The sequence below is a fragment of the Cuculus canorus genome, chromosome 5 (assembly GCF_017976375.1).
Source record: "Cuculus canorus isolate bCucCan1 chromosome 5, bCucCan1.pri, whole genome shotgun sequence".
Taxonomy (NCBI): Eukaryota; Metazoa; Chordata; class Aves; order Cuculiformes; family Cuculidae; genus Cuculus; species Cuculus canorus.
The window spans coordinates 29,001,262-29,025,817 of record NC_071405.1 but is presented as its reverse complement, the minus strand read 5'-3'; the positions used below and the strand labels follow the sequence as shown (position 1 = coordinate 29,025,817).

General features: G+C 38.3%; 1 long non-coding RNA gene across 1 annotated transcript in view; it reads left to right on the top strand.

The window, feature by feature from the left end:
* Window positions 1-20,730, top strand: part of LOC128852348 (uncharacterized) — a 52,325-nt gene extending 31,595 nt beyond the window's left edge. The window contains exons 6-9 of the long non-coding RNA XR_008450145.1: window positions 1,546-1,662; window positions 18,189-18,357; window positions 19,167-19,304; window positions 19,944-20,730. This is a non-coding gene — a long non-coding RNA (uncharacterized LOC128852348). The remainder of the gene's footprint in view (window positions 1-1,545; window positions 1,663-18,188; window positions 18,358-19,166; window positions 19,305-19,943) is intronic.
* Window positions 20,731-24,556: the final 3,826 nt, after the last annotated feature.

Below are 24,556 nucleotides of genomic sequence, written 5' to 3'. Positions count from 1 at the left end.
TCAGGTCAAAAAGTGGAAGGAAAAACTGGATGGTATCAGGACCCTGACATCTTATTTACTGAAAACACAGCATTCCTACTGTAGGGCTTTTATTTTTATTAATTGGGCATTTCCTGACAGAACAAAGTCCATCAGAAGCACCAGTAAGTTTTTGTCCATATCATACATACATATCAAGTGAAATTTATTGAAAATAACACTTAGATAACTTAAGATCTTAAATACAGGGACAACATAAAAACACTGGCCCTAAGAAATGTTTTGGTTTGGGTGAAAAAGGGACCCGTCTGCAATATAAACTATTTGTGCTTAAGGTATATATTTTCAGACCTGTTCTAAAGCCTGGAGGAAACATCTATAGGGGAAACTCTTGCATAATTTCCTCAATCAGAGGGACAAATTGCAGTCTTTCTTAATTTTCTCAAGGACTGAAAACATGATTGTTCATAGTGTTTGCTCAAGTACAGTTAATGTGCTTGGCCTTTATGTTCCATTAAATAAATCTTTGGGATATTCGGATTATCCCAGCTGAGTATCATAGAGTTCTTTGGTAATATCTCTTGGCACGTAACAAACATAAACCCCATTATTTCTGCCCTCCCTTACTCCTCCAAAATGTAAATGTTCTTCCAAGCAGTAAAAAGAAAGAAAAAAATTCTCATGGGATAGTCCAAACATAGAAGCAAACAAATGCAAACGGATAAAATATTCAGGGAACCTCAACAAACACAGCCTGATTTTGCAACACTAATAAATACATTAACACAGTGATCAAAATTTCTGGTGTGAAAAAATGTAAAATTAAAGTTAACTTTTCCTTTGGAATGGTTTTAATCTTTACAACATTAATATAAATTTTGAAATTGGTCATATAGCAACTTAAACATCAGTCCTGGAAGTCTGTTACTCTCTGAGACTCTTTCAAATTTAATTTCTGATTAGAAAGGACTTATTCTGATGAGAATAATGAAAACAATTCAAAATGTGAGATAAGGACCTACAGAGTTCTTTAAAGGTTCTACAAGGGCTGATCATGACTTGAAATAGGCTTGTATACACTTATTCTTCAATTTAGTAAGGACGTGTTTAGTGTGGCTAGCACCACAAAAGACAACATAAAGTGTTCCCTTCAGGTGCATGTTTGGTGTGATAAGGATCAAGCAACATTTTTGGAAATAGTATGGGAAGGTCTAGATAAATATCTGGATGCATTTTGATACTCACTAGAAAAATATTTGGGGATCACCAAATACTCTAAAGAATACAAACTTGAGTCATTAATTATAAAAGCAGTCATAGTCATGAATTGAAGGCTTTGTTAAGACAGAAGAGGGAATCAATGTACAGCATAGAACAACAGCACTCCCACATGTTAGTCAGCTCCATGGAAGAACTCACCTCCCATCACAACTTCAAATCAGCTGTAGAAGTCTAAGGAATATTTAACTTTGCCTTTGGAAATATTTTAGGAAGAAATATGGGCCTCCAGGTATGATTTCTGTTTAATTCTTCTCACTTCATATTTTTTTATTTTCTCATCTCCAGCTTTCCCTCATCTTTTCCCTGACAGATGGATGATGTCTCTCCCAATGATAACTTAATAGGTTAATTTTAAAATGTAACATGCTCCATCCCTCCATTCAGGTATATTAACACTATGTGGTAAGTAACTGAGCATACCACTGAGCATAATGATCTCTTTTTTAATGTTTTTGCTGTGTTGGGGTATTTGTTGTGAGTGGTTAGAATTAAATACAGTCTTATCTAAGGGCAGAACACCTGAAAAGTCTTTGCAATCTCCTTTAAGGAGAGGCCATAACTTCTGTGTTGTAGCAATGCAGTGTCCTACAGATGTTGTTGCACACCCATCATGAGAGTGATGATGCAAAGAACAGTGGCGTACTTGAAGGGTCTGGCACTGTAATGAAGGAAGAAAAACCTGTGGAAAGAGGGAGAGTAAAAGCCTTGCTCCACTAAGGGACAGGGCAAAAGCTCCCGCTGACTTAAGAGGAACTAGTTTTTCTTTCTATTTTTCTTTAAGGAGTAAAGCTTTGTGACTTAACAGATTTTACTTCAATAAATCCAAATGTTACTTTAGCTTGTTTCCCTAACATTGTGGTGGATGATCGGCACAGAGCAGCACAACCAGTCCCTGATATTACTGACTAACTATCTTAAACTGGAAATGAGTCAGCTCCAAAAATATTCGATGTTCTCTTCAGATATGCCTCCAAAAGATCAGTAAGGGATAGAGTATGACCAGAGCATCTCTATTATTCTTTTCCCCACTCAAACCTTCTATAATCCAGATTCCATTTAATTTTTCCTTTGAAAAGGCAAGAAAAGAAGAGCGAACTTTAGAGTTTTCTGTTTCCTTCTTTAACCAGTAGAACAATGAAAGCATTATGTAAATTTCAAGGGTTTGTTAGTGTTCATTATCGTTCCTGTCAACAGAGTTTGCTTTATGAATTTTCTGCTTCTTGCTTGATAGGTGAATATGTCAGATTTGGTTCCAGTCCAATTCTTTTATTTTTCTCTTCTCTTCTCTTCTCTTCTCTTCTCTTCTCTTCTCTTCTCTTCTCTTCTCTTCTCTTCTCTTCTCTTCTCTTCTCTTCTCTTCTCTTCTCTTCTCTTCTCTTCTCTTCTCTTCTCTTCTCTTCTCCTCGCTTTGCTTTGCTTCATTTTAACTTATTTTCCTGCTCTTCCACTTTCTTCTGAGCAAAGATCAGCATATTTGACATATGCTTATAATTACTGCAATGTTTTCAGCCTAAATAAATGCTTGGGCTTTACCACTGCATTACAGTTCACTTAATCAGGAAATTAAAAACTTCTACAAAACTTTATGATTAAATGTTAAATGTGGGGTCAGACTCATAACAAGCCATCATCATTGAGATGATCTATTATAAATTAAAACATGCCCAGGGAAGTTGTGGCTGCCCCCTCCCTGGACATGTTCAATGACAGGTTGGACGGGGCCTTGAGCAGCCTGATCTAGTGGGAGGTGTCCCTGCCCATGGCAGGAGGGTTGGAATTAGATGATCTTTAAGGTCCCTCCCAACTCAAACGGTTCTATGATTGTACGATTCTATGATTCTATCATAATATGCCCATCTTGCAGTTCAGAATGTCTGTGTTTATGAAATTTTTATTTATTGCATGCTAATTCAAATGCCTTTGTACACAGAATGGATAATAAACTCTTGCTTTTACATGCAAGCAGAATATGTCTGCTAGTCAAACAAGCGGTGAAAACCACAAAACCAGGACACAACTATGTTTCATCCGGCTCATTGATATTCTTGCTCAACATGTGCTTTCAGCTTTGCTTTGCTCACAGCATCTGTGATATAACTTCACATTTTTCTTACTGTGCCTAGTAAATAACATCTTTTAAGGAATTTAACTGAAAACAAAAAATAAAAAATACCATTATTACTAAATTTAAAGTTGGCGCTGCATAAAAGACACTTTTTTCCTTTCATTTGCATTAGTCCAAATTTAAAGTAAGTGAAGAGAAAAAAGCTGAATTTTGTCCTGGTTTATCCACAATGTGATCTTACAAATAATTTTCCCGACTGATTTTTTTTTTTCTCTCAACACTTAAAAAAAGCCTTAAAAATATTTTAGCAGAAGAAAATAGAACCTAACCATCTGATTCAGTGGTTTGAAACTTTCTGTCTGGAATGTTTACTGAGTCCTTGTCTACCTCATTTTCCCCACCTTTTCAACATACTATATTCTCTTTTATTTGCTTGACATTGTCTTTCATGAATGATGCATGATTTACAAAACCTGAAACTGTAGCATATATAGCATTGTGTCTTGGTTGACAGTTGACTGAATGTGAGCCAGCAGTGTGCCCAGGTGGCCAAGAAGGCCAATGGCATCTTGGCTTGTATCAGAAACGGCGTGACCAGCAGGTCCAGGGAGGTTATTTTCCCCCTGTACTCGGCACTGGTGAGGCCGCATCTCGAATCCTGTTTTCAGTTCTGGGCCCCTCACCACAAGAAGGATTTTGAGGCTCTGGAGCATGTCCAGAGAAGAGCAATGAAGCTGGTGAGGGGGCTGGAGAACAAGTCATATGAGGAGCGGCTGAGAGAGCTGGGGTTGTTTAGCCTGGAGAAGAGGAGGCTGAGGGAAGACCTCATTGCTCTCTACAACTACCTGAAAGGAGGTTATAGAGAGGAGGGAGTTGGCCTCTACTCCCAAGTGACAGGGGACAGGACAAGGGGGAATGGCCTCAAGCTCCAGCAGAGGAGGTTCAGGCTGCACATCAGGAAAAAAATTTTCATGGAAAGGGTCATTGGGCACTGGAACAGGCTGCCCAGGGAGGTGGTTGAGTCACATTTCCTGGAGGTGTTTAAGGGATGGGTGGATGAGTTGCTGAGGGGTATGGTTTAGGGAGTGTTAGGAATGGTTGAACTTGATGACCCAGTGGGTGCCTTCCAACCTAGTGATTCTATGATTCTGTAATTCTATGATTATTGTCAGTCCTGCTATTTAGTATACATCAGAGAATTTCCAAAAAGCAAATGTTAATATTAGAATTGGCTTCTTAGTATATAGTAGGATAATTCAGTTTGAAAGACACCTCAGGACCTCTAGTCCAACCTATGCTTAAAAAGTGTCAACACTGATTTCACACTGGGTTGCTGAGGGCTTTATCCAGTCTTGAAAATATCCAAGTATGGGTGTCCCTTTCAGGGACAGAACTGTCATAGCCTCTACACACACAACTTTGTGTTTTGTCTTACTGAATATCATTCTTTTCCTTAAAAATTCTTAATTGCTCTGCCCAAACATGTTTTCAGTTGCCAAATACATCCAGCATATTTACATGGCGGTTTTGACTGATCTAAAATTGTGGATTGTTCTTTTGCTAGGGATGTTGTGCACACTTTAGAAATTTCACATGAATCATAGAATCACTAGGTTGGAAAAGACCTTTGAGATCATCAAGTCCAATCGTACCTGTCCATTACTAAATCATATCGCTAAGAACTTCATCTAGCCGTCTTTTAAATATCTACAGGGATGGTGACTCAACCACCTCCATGGGCAGACTATCCCAGTGCTTGATAGCCTTTTCAGTGAAGAATTTTTTTATAACGTCCAATATGAATCTTCCCTGGCACAACTCGAGGCCATTCCCTCTCATCCTATCACCTATCACTTGGGCGAAGACACCAGCACCCACCTCTCCACAATCTCCTTTCAGGTAGTTGTAGACAGTGATAAGGTCTCCCTCAGCCACTCCTCATAAGACTTGTTCTCCAGCCCCTTCGCCAGCTTCATTGCTCTTCTCTGGACAGGATCTCAATGTATTTCTTATAGGGAGGGGCCCAAAACTGAACACAGGATTCAAGGTGTCGTCTCACCAGTGCTGAGTGCAGGGGCCACATCACTTCCCTGGTCCTGCTGGCTGTACTGATTCTGATACAAACCAAGATGCTTAGGTATCCATACATGTCTCCTATGGTTATCTCAAAGATAGGTTTGTACTTCCTGGACCATATTTAAAATCACTGGTGTCTTTAAATCTCAAAAAGTTCCACCCATTCTTGTGCAGAATACATCATTAACTTAAAATGCTATCAAAGATTTTTACCAATCTGATCATATGCTTACTGAATAATACATATTTTCAAGCCCCTGCATTCGAGTCATAACTGTTAGCCCACTGTTTTGTGTTATAAGATCTAATTTCTCATCTCTTGCTATTACCAAGGCTCTTCTATTTTGTTGTCCAAGTTGCTTGCATTCGTTATGTCAATTTTTTTATTTTTTTTTTTTAATTCCTATACATAGATCCCGAGGCAGACTACATACTTGCATAGTAATTCTCATCAATATGAATGATCTTTTTCTGCTGGAAATCTTCTGTCATCTCATAGTTTCTTACCAATTGCCATTGCCTTCTTTTCGAGTTTTTCCTGTACACTGAAAACAAGTGAATAAATCACATGAGCTTGTCCCATTTATCTTCATTCACATTTTGTGTACATTCTCTGCAAAGCAATAAAACTCCACTACAGATGACCTGAGCCTTATTTCTTTCACTATCTTGCTCAATTTTGTGGGATTCTCCCTTGTGTCTATTAGCCTTATATTCACATGTTGGACCTTGGGCCCTCCCACTCCCTCTGAATCTCTTCTAGCCTGTCTTTGTGCAAGCCTGTCTGGGTGCAGGCTAGTCTTTCCCTTCTGTCTCTCCTCTTTGTCTCTACCCAACTTTGTCTCTACTCTTGTAATCTCTTGTAAATCGTCTGTGCTCCCCATTGGCCTCAGGCTCTGTCTCTTCCCCATTTCTTCCTTTCTTCTTGTGGGTCTAGCTGCTCTATTCTCCCTGTTTTCTCCTGTTTCATGAGGAGGCCTTGAGCAGCCACTGGGTCACAGATGTGAACAGCACTCATGGGTACCATATACTCACTGGTGGCCCTGACATCCTCAGCACAAGACACCCACATTGCTAATGTCTATATTGGCCTTCACAGCACAGCCGGGGGCACTCTCTTGTTTTCTTAACATGCTGGACCTCGTCCAGGACATTGCGAGAGTGAAAGTGGCACTGTTTGATATTAAAGACTCTCACTCATGTCTGTCATATGATGCAAAGTTTGTTTCATATTAGACAGAATTTAAATGCATTTATTTGAAAAACACAAACTTTGCAACAAAGTTATGAAAAAAACGAGAAATAAGGTTGTATTCCAGATGCTTTTAAACTGTTTTCTTTTCTAAGACTGCTTGTGAAGTTAACTAAATAGCCTCTGCAGCTTACCCAAGGCCAAGATGAAGGTAATATCTTCCTCCTGGTGCAGATGACTGTCAAAACCATGTAGAAAGCCTGCTCTGGGCAACCTGTTCTTTTCCAACCCAGTAATATATACTGACCTTTTACCTCCGTTTTCTTATTTATCAAAAGCACATATCATTTGATAGAGTGCTGGGAAATCACATCTTCTTTTCAGAGTTAAGTTATTTATTTTTACCTTCCTCATTATGATCTCTTTACTAACATTTCTCCTTATACCATAGTTAATATGTTCTGGCTTTGGAATTCTTCGTACTGTTATATTTTTCTGAATATACAATGGTAAATACTAAAATTTAAATAAGTAAAGCACAGAGTTTTAACTAGCTTCAGGACTGTTTATTGCCTCCAAGCACTGTTTTAAAGTAAAACATGTTATAAGATATAATGAAATTGGGAAGAGGGCACTCAGAGAAAGACACACACCCACATGCAAGCTTACTTCTAAAAGATATCTCCTTCTTCCAAGTTGCTAGGTATTTAGATAAAGATCTAGGCCACAAATGTAATGCAGTTGTCATAGGCAGATTTTTTTTTCTTTTTAAAAATCACTGTATAGTTTTTGTTTCCCTCTTTATTTTCAATCTCAGTTTATTCATATCTTGAAAGAACTTCAGAATCACAGGACGAGCAAATATAATTACAGCAAAAAGTGCAATTTCCACATTATAAGTGTTTCTTTATAAAGTAACCACCAATATCTTATGAAATTTATAGTTTTGTTCAATGTTGTGTTGTATTTTTTTTAACTACATAAAAATGCCTTATATGCCTCTGAACTGGGATTCTTTTAAAATGTTAGTTGAGGGAGACAGATACTGGCTGCAGAAGATGGATATGTTGAATTTTGTTGCTCATAAATTACTGGCAATAGAAATTTTAAAATAATTTGTTGATTAAGGTTACCAATTTGTCTTTGAATTCAGTATATAAATATTGCACTGACTCTCTTTGGAACAAGAATACCATATTCTGGACCAGCATCCTAGACGTTTTGCTGGGATCAACAAACTCACTGCTTAGGGTTGTAGTAGGAACTACTGAAATTGTGCGATTCAACAGCATCAGACTTTCAAATTTCCACATCTCTCTTCATGACCTTTCTGTGATTAGTCTGGGTTTGTGTTAGGGGAGGCTTTGCAAGTACATAGCATTGTCAAGTCACTGCCAGCCAGTACGGAGGAAACCCTGCATTACAGAAAGCTGCTGACATTTGTAAATACACAGAGACCATAGCATGCCTGTGTGAGATTTACAGCTTTATCTTGGAAGCCATCTGCTGCAGTGCCAAGCAGATTTGGCTTCAGACAGAGCAGAATGAAGGAAATAAACAAAAAACCAGCTACTTGTGTATTAACTTTTCCTCAAATGGCCTTATTCAGTACAGAGTCGTTTCTGGTCCCAGCAAATTAGCACTGTTCAATAGAATTACTTCTGCAAAGACTACCACTAAAGATTTTCATATACATTTTTTTTGTGAATTAGATATTGGACACAATGGAGTTACACAGTAATTTGTCCAGAAGGGTAGTTTCTTTATAAAACCCTGAAGTAGTATGTACCGTCATACATGATTTTCCCTCTTTCACACTTCTTACACCAGTGTAAACATGGATATTTCTTTAGAATGCACAAATACACTCTCAATGCTGTGTTCTGAGTGCATTTCCTTTGCAAATTGTGAAAACTGGGTTTCAGTGCTTCATTTTTGTCCCAGCTGAGAGAGAAATTTTATTTCCATGTTGTTGCAATGCCTTTTAGGCCTATAAACTGTGGGCATTACCTAGCCACGTCCTGAAGGAAACCCACTATGTAAATGAGTGGAATGTAAAACTTGGGTGTGTACGGAACGAAGGCTTGGGCTCTAGTTGTCAGACCTTCTTTATTTGAGACATGAAAGAACTCCCTGATGGGGGACAGCGAACGTCATAATATGTGATTTTATTAAAACCACTCAAAGGGCATCGGACAAATGGAATAAAGAAGCAAATATAACAATTAGCAACAGATTTACAGAAGTTATGTAAATGGACATAAATGCCACAAAGAACAAAATCTCCAATAAGTGTAGTACACTTTAAAGTGTTGGAAACATTTTTCTGGAAAGATGACCAAAGAATGTTGCAGGCCTGGATGTTGGTGGGCATACCACACTGGCGCAGATCATGCAATTCAGCAGTAATTTTCTCATGACCCTGGAATTGTGCTACTTGCTGGTGCAGTGTTAAATCTCCACTTATCACTAACTACACTTCTCAGGGAATCTTGGAGGTTTGTCTTTGGAGAATCTACTATATTGTTGGGAAGGCTGGCTGGAGAAGGCAGTTGTTTTTGGACTAGCAGCAGCTCACTGTGTCACACAACCTTCTCTTGCTCTACCTTGTTGTCTGACTTGCCCCAGGAGCAGGAAAGTAGCTTTGACTACACATGTTCCTATTCCACTTCTGCATGCTTGCCCACGTTTCAGATGCATTTCTACTTCCCTGAGGTTTACATAATAGTCTTTCTAATTTTTTTTAAGTTTTGGTTTCCTTCTGTCATCAATCCCTCAAATGAAAAAGGTAAAATAGTGCTAGTCCTTGTGAAATAGCAGTAATTGCTATCACTGGACCTTTCTAAGATTTATCTAGTCCCAATGACAACAGGAAGACAACCTTTGGGACAGCAAGGGTGATTTTTGAGATTCATAAAGTTGGAAAATCAGACATTAGGAAGCTATGAAAATGTAGCCTAACAGTTTTTCATCTAGGGTGGATATACAACTGGCTAACAGAATCCGTCCCCAAGTTTATCAGTGGTCCATATCAGAGCACAAAATAAAATGCAGGACCAGACTAGAGATAGCATGGATGTCATTCCTTGCAAATTTTTAAGAATAGGTTATGCAAATGTACCTGAGAAATCAACCACGTATAACTCATCCTGCTCCAGAAATGGAGAAGTGACCTCAGTAGTCTTCAGACAGACAGTCTGCCTCTACGTGTTAGTATGAAATCTAACATCTAACAGTACAATGCTACAAGATTCAGAATATTTGGTATTATCATGTAAATGTGAAATTCTAAACTTTTGGTAGTTTCCATCACTAATTTTTGATCTTCTTCAGTTCCACAGCCTCCCAGTTTCTTGCTATGAATTAAAGGAACTCCTCTAAGGCAAAATTGCTCAACTATGACTCACTCTAATGAGATTGCACACTAATGAAACCTTCACAAAGTTTTGGTCTTTTCTTCTTAACCAATATTCCCTCAGTCATGCTGTCATCTCATCTAAGAATTTTGTACTGTTATTTTTCACTTTTTTACCTTTCTCCACTTTATCTAGCTTTCCGCATAAGGAAATCTTTCTTTTTAACAGATCTGTGCAACCATTTAGAGCTAGTGTCTGTTTCACTGTGCTTACCCAAGACAAAGGAAAGTTTAAAGGATTTGACATTTCCATTTACTCGTTTCACGAAGAAATGCTGGTATGTTTGAAAACAATGTCAAAGATGGGAAGTTGAGTAACCATTTCAAACAATACAATATGGACAAGAACTCTTTACCAACATTACTTCTTTTAAGTCTCTCCATGGACCTTATCTAGAGGTAGACTATACAGTATTCTATTTGTATTGAATGAAGTAAAGCTGCACATGTCTGAAGAAAATGGAAAAGGTTTCTGGAAGAACATTCAGATGTCTGAAAGTGAGATGGCATTATAGTACTTTTCCTAGCAGGTCTACTTCAATACAGCAAGAGGAGGCATTTCAACAGCTCATTATCTTCCTAGCTGAAGTTAGTGCTTCAAAACCAGATCTACTTGTGCTCTATAAAATGCTTTTTTTCATTATCTCTCTGAATTTCCAGAGTCCACACTACTGTCAAGCAGTGAGCAAATGTCATTTCTATAGCTAGCTTTTCCCTTTCTCCCAGCAGTGGTGAGCAAAGAGGTCCATCCTTTTTTTGGGTCATGTTCTTTTGCAGAAAAGCATCAGCTTACTCTGGCTGTGATTTGAGCCACTGTCAGTGCTGATGCATATGCTAGAGCTCTGGTCCAAAAGCTGTAAAGTCAGAGTAGCATGGTACTGATATCAAATTAATATGTACTGTTGGGGTGGTTTTGCTCTGTGGAAAGTTATGTAAGTATTATCTTCCAAAACTGAAGCTATTAACAAAACCAGTATTATTGAGGATCTTTCACAGACTCCATAGCCTGTTTGAAGAATCCTAGCACAATACAAAGTTTTCACCTTTTCAATATTTTTAGTGCAATACAGTGGATCAAGATGGAAATTCATGGCAATGTTGCATTGTTATTGCCAGTAGCTATCAGAAAATAAGTCTCTGAGTTGATCAAACTTAAAGTTAGCTTTAGAGTATGCACAAGGACAAAAAGTGGAAATCTATTTACAAAGCTTTTAAAATTCACATTTAGGGGCAATTTAGATATGCAACACAAACATGGGTTAGAAAATTTTTCTCCAGACTGAACAACCCCCTTTCCCTCAGCTGCTCCTCATAAGACTTGTTCTCTAGACACTTCACCAGCTTTGTTGCTTTTCCTTGGACCCACTCCAGCAACTCCATTTCTTTCTTGCAGAGAGGGGCCCAAATCTGAACACAGTACTTAAGGCATGGCGTCACCAATGCCAAGTGCAGGGGGAGAATCACTTCCCTGGTCCTGCTGGCCACTCTATTTCTGATAGAAGCTAGGATGCTGTTGGCCTTCTTGGACACCTGGGCACACTGTTGGCTCATATTCAGTCAGCTGTCAACCAATACCTCCAGGTCCTTCTCTGCCAGGTAGCTTTCCAGCCGTTCTTCCACAGGCCTGTAGTGTTGTTTGGGGTAGTTGTGGCCCAAATGGAAGACCCAAAGCTTAGCCTTGTAGAACCCCATACAGGTGGCCTTGGTCCATTGATCCAGCCTGTCCAGATCCCTCTGTAGTGCCTTCCTTCCCTCAAGCAGCGTGACACTCTTGCCCTACTTGGTGACATCTGCAAACTTAGTGAAGGTGCACTCAACCGCTTCATCCAAATAATTGATAAAGATATTAAGCAGAACGGGCCCCAACACTAAGTCTTGAGGAACAACAGTTGTGATTGACTGCCAAGTGGATTGAACTCCATTCAACACTACTCTTTGGGCTCAGCGATCCGGCCTGTTTTTTACCCAGTGAAGAGTATGCTCATCCAAGCCATAAGCAACCAGTTTTTCCAGGAAAATGCTGTGGGAAATGGCATCAAAAGCTTTACTAAAATCTAGGTAGACAACACTTAGAGCTTTTTTCTCATCCAGTAGGCACACATACAACCCAAAATATAAAGATTGTTGACTCCGGTTGCATGAAAAGATGAAGGGTGCAGAGAGGCCACAGCTCTTGCTGTAAAGATTGTGGACATGCAATGGAAAAAAATGTGCTGAGTCCTCAAAAGAGCAATGGAGCTACCCTGTACCACTGCAGTGTTCCTATTAACGAATTTCTTACCACTAAGTACCCAAATTAAGAAGTTTCCTTGGCTCCTCCAAAAACCACCAGAGAGAAAAAAATGCCTTTTCAAAAGTGGTTCAGAACACATCCTGCTTTGAATTCCTCTTAAGGAATCAATTTGTTTGTATGACTCTGTGTGTGGAGGCTATGGAGGTCAGCTTCCTAATGCAGATCTGTGCACTATGGGTGGATACCTATACCTTCTGGCAGCCTAAAAACTTGGAGAGTTTATGGGGCCTGTTGCTTCTTCTGTATCACAGTTCCTCTAAGTACAACTAGTGTAATCTGCCCTTTAAATATAAATATTCTGGGCACAGGAAACTGCTTTTTCTAGAATGTTGTATAAGGTACACAACATGTAAGATAAAACAAAACAATCACTAATAACAATAGCAACAGCAGCATACTGGTTACATTGTAGACTAGAACACTAGATACCATGGTTATGAAAAAAAAAAAAGGAAGAAGATCTATTTAACTCTCAATTAGAACATTTAATTGAAAATGAAAAAAAAAGTTGACAGGGTATGAAAAATTTAAGTGCAATGGCAATCCTTTGTGATGTGTTGGATGTTTTTAGGCATGTAAGAAGAGTAGAGTAAACTGAGAATTTTCTTTACTATAAGGCAATGGATCAGAAAAAACCTCATATAACAGTATGTCTGAAATTCAGAGAAAGTAGTGAAAGTTTGAATTCCATAATGCTTTGATCTTAGTTAAACCTGCTTCAGTAATTGTGTATCCATATCACCTGAGCCATACGGCAGGACCCAAGAAAGTGGCAGGAAATAAAATAATAATAATCCTTTCATCACGCTCAACTGAAAAGTGGAAGTAGACTGAAATCTTTTATTTTTAATTGCCTTTTGATATTTAAATTGATTATTTGATCAAAAGATTCTTGGTTGACTCTAATAGTGTCATAACTTGGCTTTAAAACTTCTGTGTAGTGATGAGAGTACTAAAAGAAAATATCACAGATAAGAGTGCATACAATATAAGAAGCTAGCTCTAATACAGACATGGAGTGATTATTACAAAACAAATTTATAAATTAATTTACTGTGCATGAACATGATTGTTTTATTGCCATTGAATTGAAGAAATATCTTCATTGCGAAAATTTGGTCGGACTTTCTGTTTGGTGTAATCACGCCACTCAGCCCCAGGGACAGAAGTTTTTGTTTGCTGAACTGACTGCAGTGAACTTCGTATAAATGTAAAATTGATGTAGCTGCAAAAGCAGGCACTTTATTATTCAGTCAACTGCACCCGCAGGAGCAATGGGATTGAAAGATTGATTCACTGTTAAAAGGAAAAAAAGAGGAAGAAAAAACCCACCTACAGCTGGTCAGTGTTTTGTGAAGGCTGCTTCCTCTTTGGAAAGTTCTGCTTTCAGTTTGGTTTCCCTGGGAACAATATGCAGGAAATAGCCTCTGTTGTGCTGTGCTGTCTAGAGGCTTGCCTTATTTACCGAAATACCTATAGCATTCCCGTGAGGCACAAATACGTTCATGCCCAGAGATAGCTGATATTCATTGGCTTGGCTCATAGAAAGGCTTAATTTAGCACAAAACCAGCTGATCATGTTGCTCAGATGGTTTTGGTTTTCTACTTAGTTTGTGATACAAAGTTATAATAGAAGGGTCCCAAAATCCTGTTTTCAAGATTAACCACTTCAGGAAGTGGCTTTTTTCTCCCAAACCCAGAAGGCTTTTTTAAAAAAATCCTATGTGTATTTTAGTTTCTCTTGCTAAATGAAAAAGATCAACAACCCCTAAAAATCATAGCTGATAGACTATCCTGTTCTAGCTTGAGTAAATATGTTTAATGTCAAAAAACCCTAGAGAATTGATTGCCTGTCATTGAAACCTTGTTAGACTATCTATGGAGAGTGTTCTAAAGGGCTGGAGGAAACTGCTCTATTAAAAAATACAGTAACTTCTGATGCCATTTCTCTTTCAAGAAACCATTATCGTTATAAAGCCTAACTCTTCATGTTCATTGGGTTGATGTAACACCACTGATTCCCAGTCCTTATTTGCATCAGTGAACATTATGCTTTAATCAGGCAATGCTACAAACAAACTGAGCTGCAATTGCATCCCTGAACTTACTAGAGTTCAAAGTTCTCCAAGCAGAGCTGCCAGAAGAATCACTGACATGATGAATGATGCTCATTCTCACTGAATCTGTCACCAAAATGGAAATCTACTTGGAACAAGAGTGTTGATTTTTGTGTGGAAGGGATGTCTGAACTGAAATGGCAAAACCTACCATTTCTAGATATTGAGCATCCCGAGGCCCACAGAAGTCCCTAGAAGTTCTGAGTGATAAATACTTTATGCAAGTCATTGAAAAAAGGTTATTGTAAAACCTATTGAAGTATAAAGACTATAATTGATTCCAGCAGGCATCAGATCAAGCCCAGTGTGAATGAGTATTAGAGTATGTCTACATAGTCTTTTGCAGGCAGAATATAAGTTTCTCTGCCCAAGACTTGAGCCAGTTGGATGTATGACAGCCCTGAACTGGAAGCTATGTTACTGCATTTACAGTGCAGAGCCCAAGATAAAGCCCCTGCTGAAAGACAGAAAATATCAATTTGTGCTCAGCAGCGTGCTCCCTCCAAGGATGCGTAAAGTGAATGCACATATGCTCAGAGTGCAAACAGAATGATTTCATGTTTGCTTGCAAAAGACCACGTAGAAAAATGTCTTGAAAGAGGAAGAACCTCTAAACTCTGACGTCAACACTTAAATATTTACTCCCCTGGACTCAGGAAAACTGAGGAAAACAAACGAATGGGCTCTTTCCCTGCAGTATTTTTCCTAGTTTGTTTCTTTTCAGATGGAGAGACAAGAGATAGCAAGAGAGGCCTGCAGATTAAAAGAAAAAAATATTAATTGAACTAAATTCCAAAGCCACAAAATGATTGACTTTCACTGGCATGAGATTTGCAAGCCCCAAAACAATACTTTAAAGTGTTTGATTTTTTTCACATCAATTTTAATTAAGCTCTCATTAGGCTCTTGTGCCCCTAGAATTTGGCGTACAAAAGAAGCTGGCTTGCCCAGCGAGTTTCCCAAGCTTGCACATCTCTATTCCTAAGGAGATTTATCGCATTTTTTTTTCCTCTCTTGAAAGAACCTTACATGAACCAATTCAAATGAAAAACACATGGACTAAAAAAGACTTCATCATGCCAGATACCTTTTTATATCCAAAGCAGTGAACTTGTAGTCAGTTTGTCCTTTCATGTGTTGTTTTTTCTGGCTTTGGGACCCAAGAATGATTTTTTACTACGTGCAGTAGTAAAACAACATATTATGCAACTCTATTTTTCAGGAAGAACACTATGTAATTCATACGCTTTTCAATGCCACATTTTCTGTTCAACAAATACATAAAGTGACTTTTCTTCCCCTTGTGGGTAGACATCTAGAAATTTATGTTCAGCAAATGGTATTCTGAGATACCTAACTTGGGGGGTTAGGCCTTAACTATTTCAAAAGTGACTGCATAACAATGAGCAGCTTTCCAAACTGTATTTTTATCCCTGTCATTCAAGAACTTGGCACATAATATGAATAATATATTTTACCCTGAGACTTACAGTCAAAGAATACAGGTGAAAACACAACATACCGTGAGCACCTCACAGCATATCTGATTAAAGCTGATCTTTCCATAAAATGTACGTGATGAATTAGCAGCTCAGTTAAAATAACTTGTTGAAAATGTACTCACTGGGATAATTTTGAAGATTACGTCATATTGCTAAGAAAGCTTTCATAACTCTTTCATGTTTCTTGAAGCCAATCTCCAAAAGAGGGGTTAGCTCAATTATTAAGAACACTTTTAAAATAGATGCTTTCATTTTGTTGCTTGAAACAGCTGTAATTAAAGAAGACCAGCCCTCTAACCTTCCTATGGATTTATTTGGTGCCTAACACCTTTTCTGCATGCAAGGGTCATTAACTTTCTAGATGTGTGCTCACATGATGGATGATTACCTATTGATTTTCCCAAATCAAAGCCCACAGCTCGAAAATTATCTCTAATATGTAACTGGGAAAATTTCCTAAAGAATTTGCTCACCTAGAATTTAGAAGTGTGCTGTCAAGGAAGATGTGATTATGTTTAAGTATGTCTTCTTCTCATACTTAGCAGTGGTGCTAAGAAAAAGCCAAGTACAGGTGAGTCTTCCCCAAGTCATGAAAATGCATTTGCAAGCCTTCTAGAAAAGTTCATGGGAGATTAATCCATCTATTGCTATACAGTGATTCTACATCAGGATCAGAAAGCTCCTGGGCAGCAACTTGCTGAAGCATGGACAAATATTCTTGATAGTGTTGCTGTATGCTTGTTCTATTATGCACATGTAGTAGGACACGTCTGATTTTAGATGCTGGCTCTTCTGTTTAAAGTATATGTGGCTTTTAAAGGGAGGCTCGAGACACTAGAAAGAGCTGGTGTAACCCTAGCCAGAAAAAGTCCAGAACTTCTGCAGGCTGGTCAGTATAGACAAGCAATCAGCAGTGGTTTCTGAGGTGTTCACAGAAAAAATGTCCATGCCTTCCCACGGAAATAAAAATAGTACTGCAGACCTTCCCTCCAGCTCTGCCTCTGGATACCCCAGCTCAGCCCTGCTGACCCCCAGTTCATCCCAGCTAGCAGCCAGGAAAGGCATCAGTGGCAGAAAGATAGCTACAGAGATAATATACTAGGCTGGGTTGTAAAGTGTGCGAACAAGGGATTACCCATGATGTGCTGCCAGATTCAGCCACCAAGCCAAAACTCCAAATGCAGTTGACCTGGGCTGCTGAGAAGGCAGTGATTGAGTCAAGGTTTTCCCAGATTCCCCAGGGAGTGATGATCTAGGATCTACTTGTATTTGTCTACTGGGACAACAGTATTTTCTTCAAATGCAGTTCTGAAGAACCTGATGGTTTTAAAAACCATGAAAAGGGTATGAAAAACAAAAGTATCACAATTCTTGAAATTGCCAGTTGTTTACTGAAAGCAGGAAGGCCAGCACAAGTCTTTAGTGAAAACTACTGATATTGATACTATAGCATTGCTAAGATACAGATGTGCATGTTCTGAGGCTTTGCAGTCATTTTGGAACAGCAAATAACTGAAAGGGAAACAAAGTGTAGTGTGAAATGATGGGAGCAGAAGAGCTCATTCTTATGTCCTGGTACTACATGCTGTCTCTCATACACACAGTTCATCTCAGCTCATATCTGCACCCACTGAGGGCATGACTGTGCTGAATGTTATAGGAGAAATCCACAGTGATGCAGGTTAGTAGGAAGCCCATGTTATTACAAAACACATGTGGAATCTTTAAGTGTAATTCTGGAGAGACTATATGCTGTCATGCAGATCTGGAGAGCCTGCATGCTGTCATGCAGATCTGATGCTTCTATAACTCCGGAGATGCTAGTGGAATTAAAATGCTCTAGAGTGAATCTGCTGGATCTTGTAGCAATTTGTGCCTTATACACAGACACAGCACAGAGCTATCGAGCAAGCCAGGGCAGGGCTGTGCCGAGGCACAAGTAGGAGGGAGTGCTAAGCACACTTCACCATGTGGCCTGTCTTGTGCCTGCTTCTTTACTTAAAATAATACCCTTAAGAAAAAAGAAGATAAAGCATAAGAGGAGATATTGTGTGAGACTGAAAAGATGCACTTTACTTTGTGTTATCTTTAGTCCTCGTTGTTACCAGGAAGGACAAATCTGGCTGGCCAGAGTGCCAGCAAGAACATGGGATGTGATGAGAAAGAATAATTTTCCCAGAGGACTAAGGGGTCTTTCACCTCCTATACAGTCCCTCTATTCATGAAATCAGGTTCTTTTAGCTTTTTTCTCTATTCCTTCCATTTCAGATGGGATCTGTAACTTCTCTTGCAAGAAGACCTTCCTTTCTGAGGGTTCCCTCCTTGAGGGATATTGCTTTATGCCTTGAGTTTCCAGTTGGAGCTCTGTCATCTTCCCCATCAGTACCCAGCCCCATGGACACCAGTGACACAAATGCCAGTGGCATTTAGTAATGAGGTAAGTGTACTGACTGTATTGTCCAAGTGAAGTGAATGACTTAAAATGTCACATTAAGATGCTATAAGGAAAAGCTGGTTTAATGGCATTCTATACCACACATACACGAGGCAGGATGACTCCTGGCATTATATGAGACTTCAATTAGTTGCTACACTTTAAACCATTTGATAAATGCAACTGCTTAAGACATTGTCACTCAGCCTTTGTACTGTGAGCATCATCTGCTACTCTTTAGATTGGAGAGGAAACTGCCAGAGCTCAGTTGGCTTTCAGCGTGAAACCATGCCAGACCAAGCAGAATCCGAAATGATGGCAAAGGCACAGAGGACTTAGTACCACCTTACCTCCCCTCTGTGCTATTACAGACCTTTGTAGCTCTAACAATGGAAAATTTCATATTTTTGCTTTAAATCTGTATGTTACGTCCTTTCCAGTGTGTTGCATGCCTGTGATACTGGGAGTACCGGCAGACTCGGAGGATCTTTCGAAGCAAGTCATTTACTCAGTGACATTTCTATGTTTTTGTGTTGTAAAGATTTCCATAGTCTTTCAGATGATTTGGAAAATTAATCTGACTAACAAACCAAAATGACTTGTGCTTGACCTCTAAATCTTCTGTACACTATTTGTTTTGAACTCTGGTAATTTGTAACTGATCCAATATTTTGCCTAGACGCGTGCTACAGTTCCTTTTCCCTGAATAGCTGAGCACAATTTCTTGGATCAGACTGCTGCTGTGAAGTCTCTGTGTTAATTTCAAATTCACTTTCTGGAAATATTTAGCTATATTTAATTAAAATTTACAGTGAATATCCCTTCTTGCAAGCCAAACTACAAGAATGCTTTGTGGGTGAAACTGTGTGGAAACAGACCAAATCATTTCATTTGGTTAACCAGGAAGATTTTCATGGAAAGTTTGCTGCCTACCTCTACTTCACCATAATGTACGTATGATATTACTGTAAGATGCTCAATATGTCAGTTAGCATTTCAAGTATATAGAACACTACACTGTGAATTGAACATTATTTTTTCTACTTTTTGTTGTTTGCTGGAACCTGATGAAAGATGAAATTTCTAGTCACATTCTAAAGAAATTAAAAGGGATATACTGTCCCTTTTTGCAACCTTTTGTTTGAGGCTCAGTGGAAAAATAATGGAAGTGAAAAAGTACATTAGAGATATGACATGACTTGGGCACAGATTCCTGCTGCATCTCCCACCGTGATGAGGCTCAGCGGGTCACTTCTCCAATGCTCTCAGCCTAAAATGTGCGGGCGGTTTTCGTAGTCATCCAGCAGCTGCACCAAGAGGGTGGCTGGAATAAATGTAGAGCAAGCAGATTCAGGGACTGCCACGTAAAGGAGATGGTAAACTTTTTCCACCAACATGTATTGAAAACCTTGCAGATAAAAGAGATGGTTTTTATTTGCCTGATATATCTTGTACAAGCTGTGTTTGTTCTGAACCAGCTGACCGCTTCATGTGGCTAGAGAGAATCATTTAACTGTGCAAATTCCTTGTTAAAGCATTGCAGTTAAATTTTGTGTGAAATAATAGGACATCTGTGTTTAATTTTACAGGTTTGCCATACATCATAACCTCAGAAGAACCCCATAACATCAGGCAAATTAAAAGCAAGCATTCAGATGATTTGCATACATGTTTTTCTAGGTTAGACATTACATTGGAATGCATTGGCAATGAGTGGCTGTGACTAATGTAACAGAGCCTTAAATATAACATACTGCATTATACAGTTTTATGCACAGTAATGTAGTAATTAGTTTGTCAGGATATCACACTCAGTTCAAATTTAGTGTTGCTCTCTGCTGGCTAGCCTTGTGAACTACACATTTGTTTAATATGAAAACTGCCCATTAAATTGTACTCTGAGATAAGACTACAGTTCCCATTCCACCAGCTGTTATCCAAGCAGAGAGACTGTGAGAAACAAGGAAGTGCATGCAACAACTAATTATTTTCATCACATTCACTCTTTCCTCTGGCAGATGTTATCCAAAACAACCCTTAGCCCTTATTCTATGGAACTGCTACCTGGCTTCTCATTAACCTATCCTGATTTTGCACATTTGATTGTTCTTTATGTTCTTTCCTATTCCCTCTTCCTCCTAGCTTTCCCAACACTTAAATAAATGTTCTGAAGGGCATACTGAAGGATAATTCTCTCAGCCTTACAAGAAAGTAGTAGCCAGAACTGCATTTTATGAAGAAACAGAATGAGTCAGCACACTAGGAGTATTCCAATTATACCATTTGGACTGAACTTTTTGGAGGACTTTTCCTTTCCCCACCAAAGCCTGACTGAGATCTCGAAAGCTCGAGTATAGTGTCAAGGTATTCAGCATCTTCACAGAGGCAATCTTATGTGCTGGGAGAATTGTAAAGTTCAGGCAAATGTGAGATTTCTTAGCAGCAAAGAGGGGTTTTAATTTGCACTTGGTCATCTAAGTTACCTTTAATCACCAGCTGACTAACTTCTGGCGTCTTGTCTTATCTCATAAACAGGTGAGAAGGAGTCTGGAGAGCAGACAACATAATGAGACTGTGCAAACCATTCTGTAGTACAGTACAGAGAGTGATTATCTTTTTCTCTGACTCTCTACTGTAGCCACAGCACAAGACGACAAGTAACAATAATTGAAGTTTGTCAATAATTCTCGATGTTATTCACACTGACTAGAATGTTTAATTTTGTAATCTTGTAAGTTTTGCTGATTCTACCCCTTACAAGCTCTGAGAAGTATCACCTTTAATCTTTTTACATCCCATTTAGCTAGGGCACAAGTCATAACTGACTTTCATATACATAACATTCTTCCATTAACTATATGAAACAAATACCATAGAAAATTATTAGCTAGAGAGAGATAAAGCAAAGTTTTCAGTATAATTATTGGATAACTTATATAGGTAAGTGGGATTTTTAAATAAATCTTGAATTTACAGTAAATTCTGTTTTTTAATTCAATTCTATATTTTAAATACCATTCAAGTTGTATGAACTGTAGACTAAGTCTTTCCTCTGCTTATGTTTCCAAGTAACCAGAACATTAAGATCCAGATCCTTCATATCTGATCCTACTTAGGTCACCAGCAAAAGCTCCTTGCTGTGTTTACTTCATCACAGATGTGCGTTGTATGGATTTGCAGAGATCTTCAAATACCTCTTGGTCTATTTTTTTTTTCCAAACAGACAGTCTCTGCAAGCTTTCTGATTTTAATTTTAATTATGTTCTTCAGCTGCTGCCATAAAACAAGTTAGTCTAGGCCCTGATGTCATGGATTGTCAGGAAACATCTTATATGGAGAGAAAATGTACAATGAGTATATGATATAACTTGTGAAAAAGTTGTGCTCCTGCTGTTTTTACTCAGGCATTATTTCCAATTATTAAAGACTTTGTTGCCAGTCTTTTCCAATATGGCAAAATCATGACTCAAGAAGAAAACATAATGAGTGATGGACAATATGTACTCATAGCAGACTGAGGATTTATTTTGGGCTGTAAAACAGCGAGACCTTGGCAAAAACTCAGTACATAATGTTATGCGATAAATCTCAAATCAGGACAGAAAGTATGCCACATAATTTTACTTTAATACCATTGAACTGCAAATTTAGAGGAATGTTGGAAGAGAAAGGGTTGTCTCAGAAAAGACTGCAAGGACACGAGATGTTTTCCTCCTTTGCAGCAACCAAAGAGTATGTACAGGTGATTTGTCTTAGGTAAACATAGCTAACTCCCCTATTCCAAGTAAAAAGAATTACATATATCTTTTTGATTATTTCAACAGAGATAACTTACAACAGTCATTTCACCTGGATTCCTGACTAACTTACACCAATCACTGGTGCACTGTGGCTCTTCCTGCTCGCTAGCTACTATCTAAGGGCAGCGGTGATTCTGTGTACTCATCATCTGCTTTTGAATCTTTTATGCATCTTTATCCATTTTAAAGGCAGCTGGAGCCAGGTCAATGCAATGCAAATGAATGAAAGTATAGAGCAGCAGTTGAATCTTTATGCCCCAAACTGAAAAAAATCTACCTCTTTATTATACAATGGTAGCCTCTGTCTTTAAGCAGACAGATATTTGTTTCTGAAAAAAAAGGTGTTCTTCTTGAAGTCCTTCTTATTATAGATAATTAGGTTTTATCCACATTTAAAAAAAAAAAAAATCCAAAGAAAGGACACTGCAAAATGACCGTGATATGCTCTCATGTAAGTCTGTTGAAGTGGATTATAGGAAAGAAAAATGCAACACAATAGCATTTTCTTTTTAAAAATGTAGCTACATTGCTGTGAGAAAACTAGTTAAAAGGAAGATTAAAAGGAGCAGCTAGAAGGACAACTTTTTATAGCTTGGTGGTCAATGCTTAAAACAACCACATCACAGGATTGCATTTAATGAACAGTGCTAATTAAACAGAACCATTCATTGAAAAGCTAACTGTAAAAACAAAAGGATACAGCTTTGTGAAACAGCCCAATGAAAGAGTGAAGTAGTTATAAAAAAGACACCCTACTAAAAAAATGGAAGTCATATCCAGGTAGGGGGGAATTGAAAAGGGCAAAAAGTCAGCAAAGAAAGAGCAAAGAATAAAAAAAGGTAGCCAAAAGCAAAGACTTGGGAGGAACTTGGTGAAAATTGTAGAATTATTTGAAGTTGTGCAGAAGGAATCTGCCAGAGAATTTATCTGGTTTACAAATAATCAAGATGCAACAGGAACTCTTAAGGAGGATGAAGGCATAGGAGAAAAGTAATCTGAAATCATCGTATTGGCTGTCATGACAGAAGAACTGCTTTGGAAAATTGTTGAGACCAGATCAGATATCAGTATGCTGCTTAGAATGTTGCATATCTTCTATACAGTGTGAAGTTCTGGTCATTCCCTACAGTAGAAGTAGAATTATTGTAGATAAAGTAGACCTAGGAAAGGTATAGAGAGGAACAAGAATAATCAGATGTGTGGAACTATTTTCACACAGAGAAAGAATAAAAAAAAAAAGGACTTTTCAGCTCAGAGAGGAAAGATCTATAAAATCATGAACACTGAAGTAATAAGTAGTAAAACTTGTAAGGTTTTCATTCTGTATAGGAGCATGGAGACACAGAAGTTTCAAAGCAATGAAAATAAGTAGTTTTTAGAAGTACCTTCCACAAACTTAAATATTTATATTAAACAAGTCATTGGCAAATAATTTTGCAGAGGCAAAAAGTCCATATAGGTTCAAAACCAACTAACCAAATTTAGCAAATAAATAAACAAATTCACGGGGCATATACTAATTAAACATGTTGGTCTGGATCAAAACATCAGTTCAGGAAGTCCATAAACTTGAAGAAAAAGGTTAAGTAAAATGGGAAATACAGTAAGCAAAGTATGCTAACAATTGAAATAATCTAGAAACTCTTCTTCATATGATCCTGTATCAAATCATGCACTTCTTTATCATTAACATCAGCAGGACTGTCAGTGATCAACATGGCTGTTTTCCTGTACATTTGTTTCTCAATATGCACACCAGAAAAATTTTGATGACTATGTAGATTTTTTGGTGTTTTGGATGTTGCCAAGTTTAGAGTGTTTGATACAGAGCTAAATATTGTTAGTGTTTCTGTCCTTAACTCCCTCCTTTGTCCTTGTCTTCCCCCATGTTTTGCCATAAAGACAAAGATTTCATTCAGTAAGTGCCAATGATGTAACTCTCAGGATTTGTCTTGTCCTTTGCTTTCTTCTACACTCTGTGACTTAAAAGGGCATTTTGCCTTAAATTTCTGTTTCCTGCCTTAATCACTTTGTTTCCCTGCCTAGAAAGCTTCTTCTGGTATCTAGCTGAGGTAGCTTCTAACAGTCTCTTCCAACAGGCCATCACCTGTATATTGTGGTCAATATTAATAGATCTAGTATCACTTCAACTCAGGTCTTGTGCACCGGCATGTTTCCTGTTGTTAATCTACAAGAGCAGATGGAACAGTTCTGCATCTCAAAAAAGTGCCCTTGTGCTCATAAAACAATAGATACTAACTTTTAGTTCTTGGGAGTCCTCACTGCCTAGCCGACACCATTTTGGACTTCAGACCACTGAAGGGCATTTCTCAGGGTCACGGATACCAACTCATTGCTATAGATGAAGTTTTTAGATCAGTTTTATAGAGTGCCCACTGGTA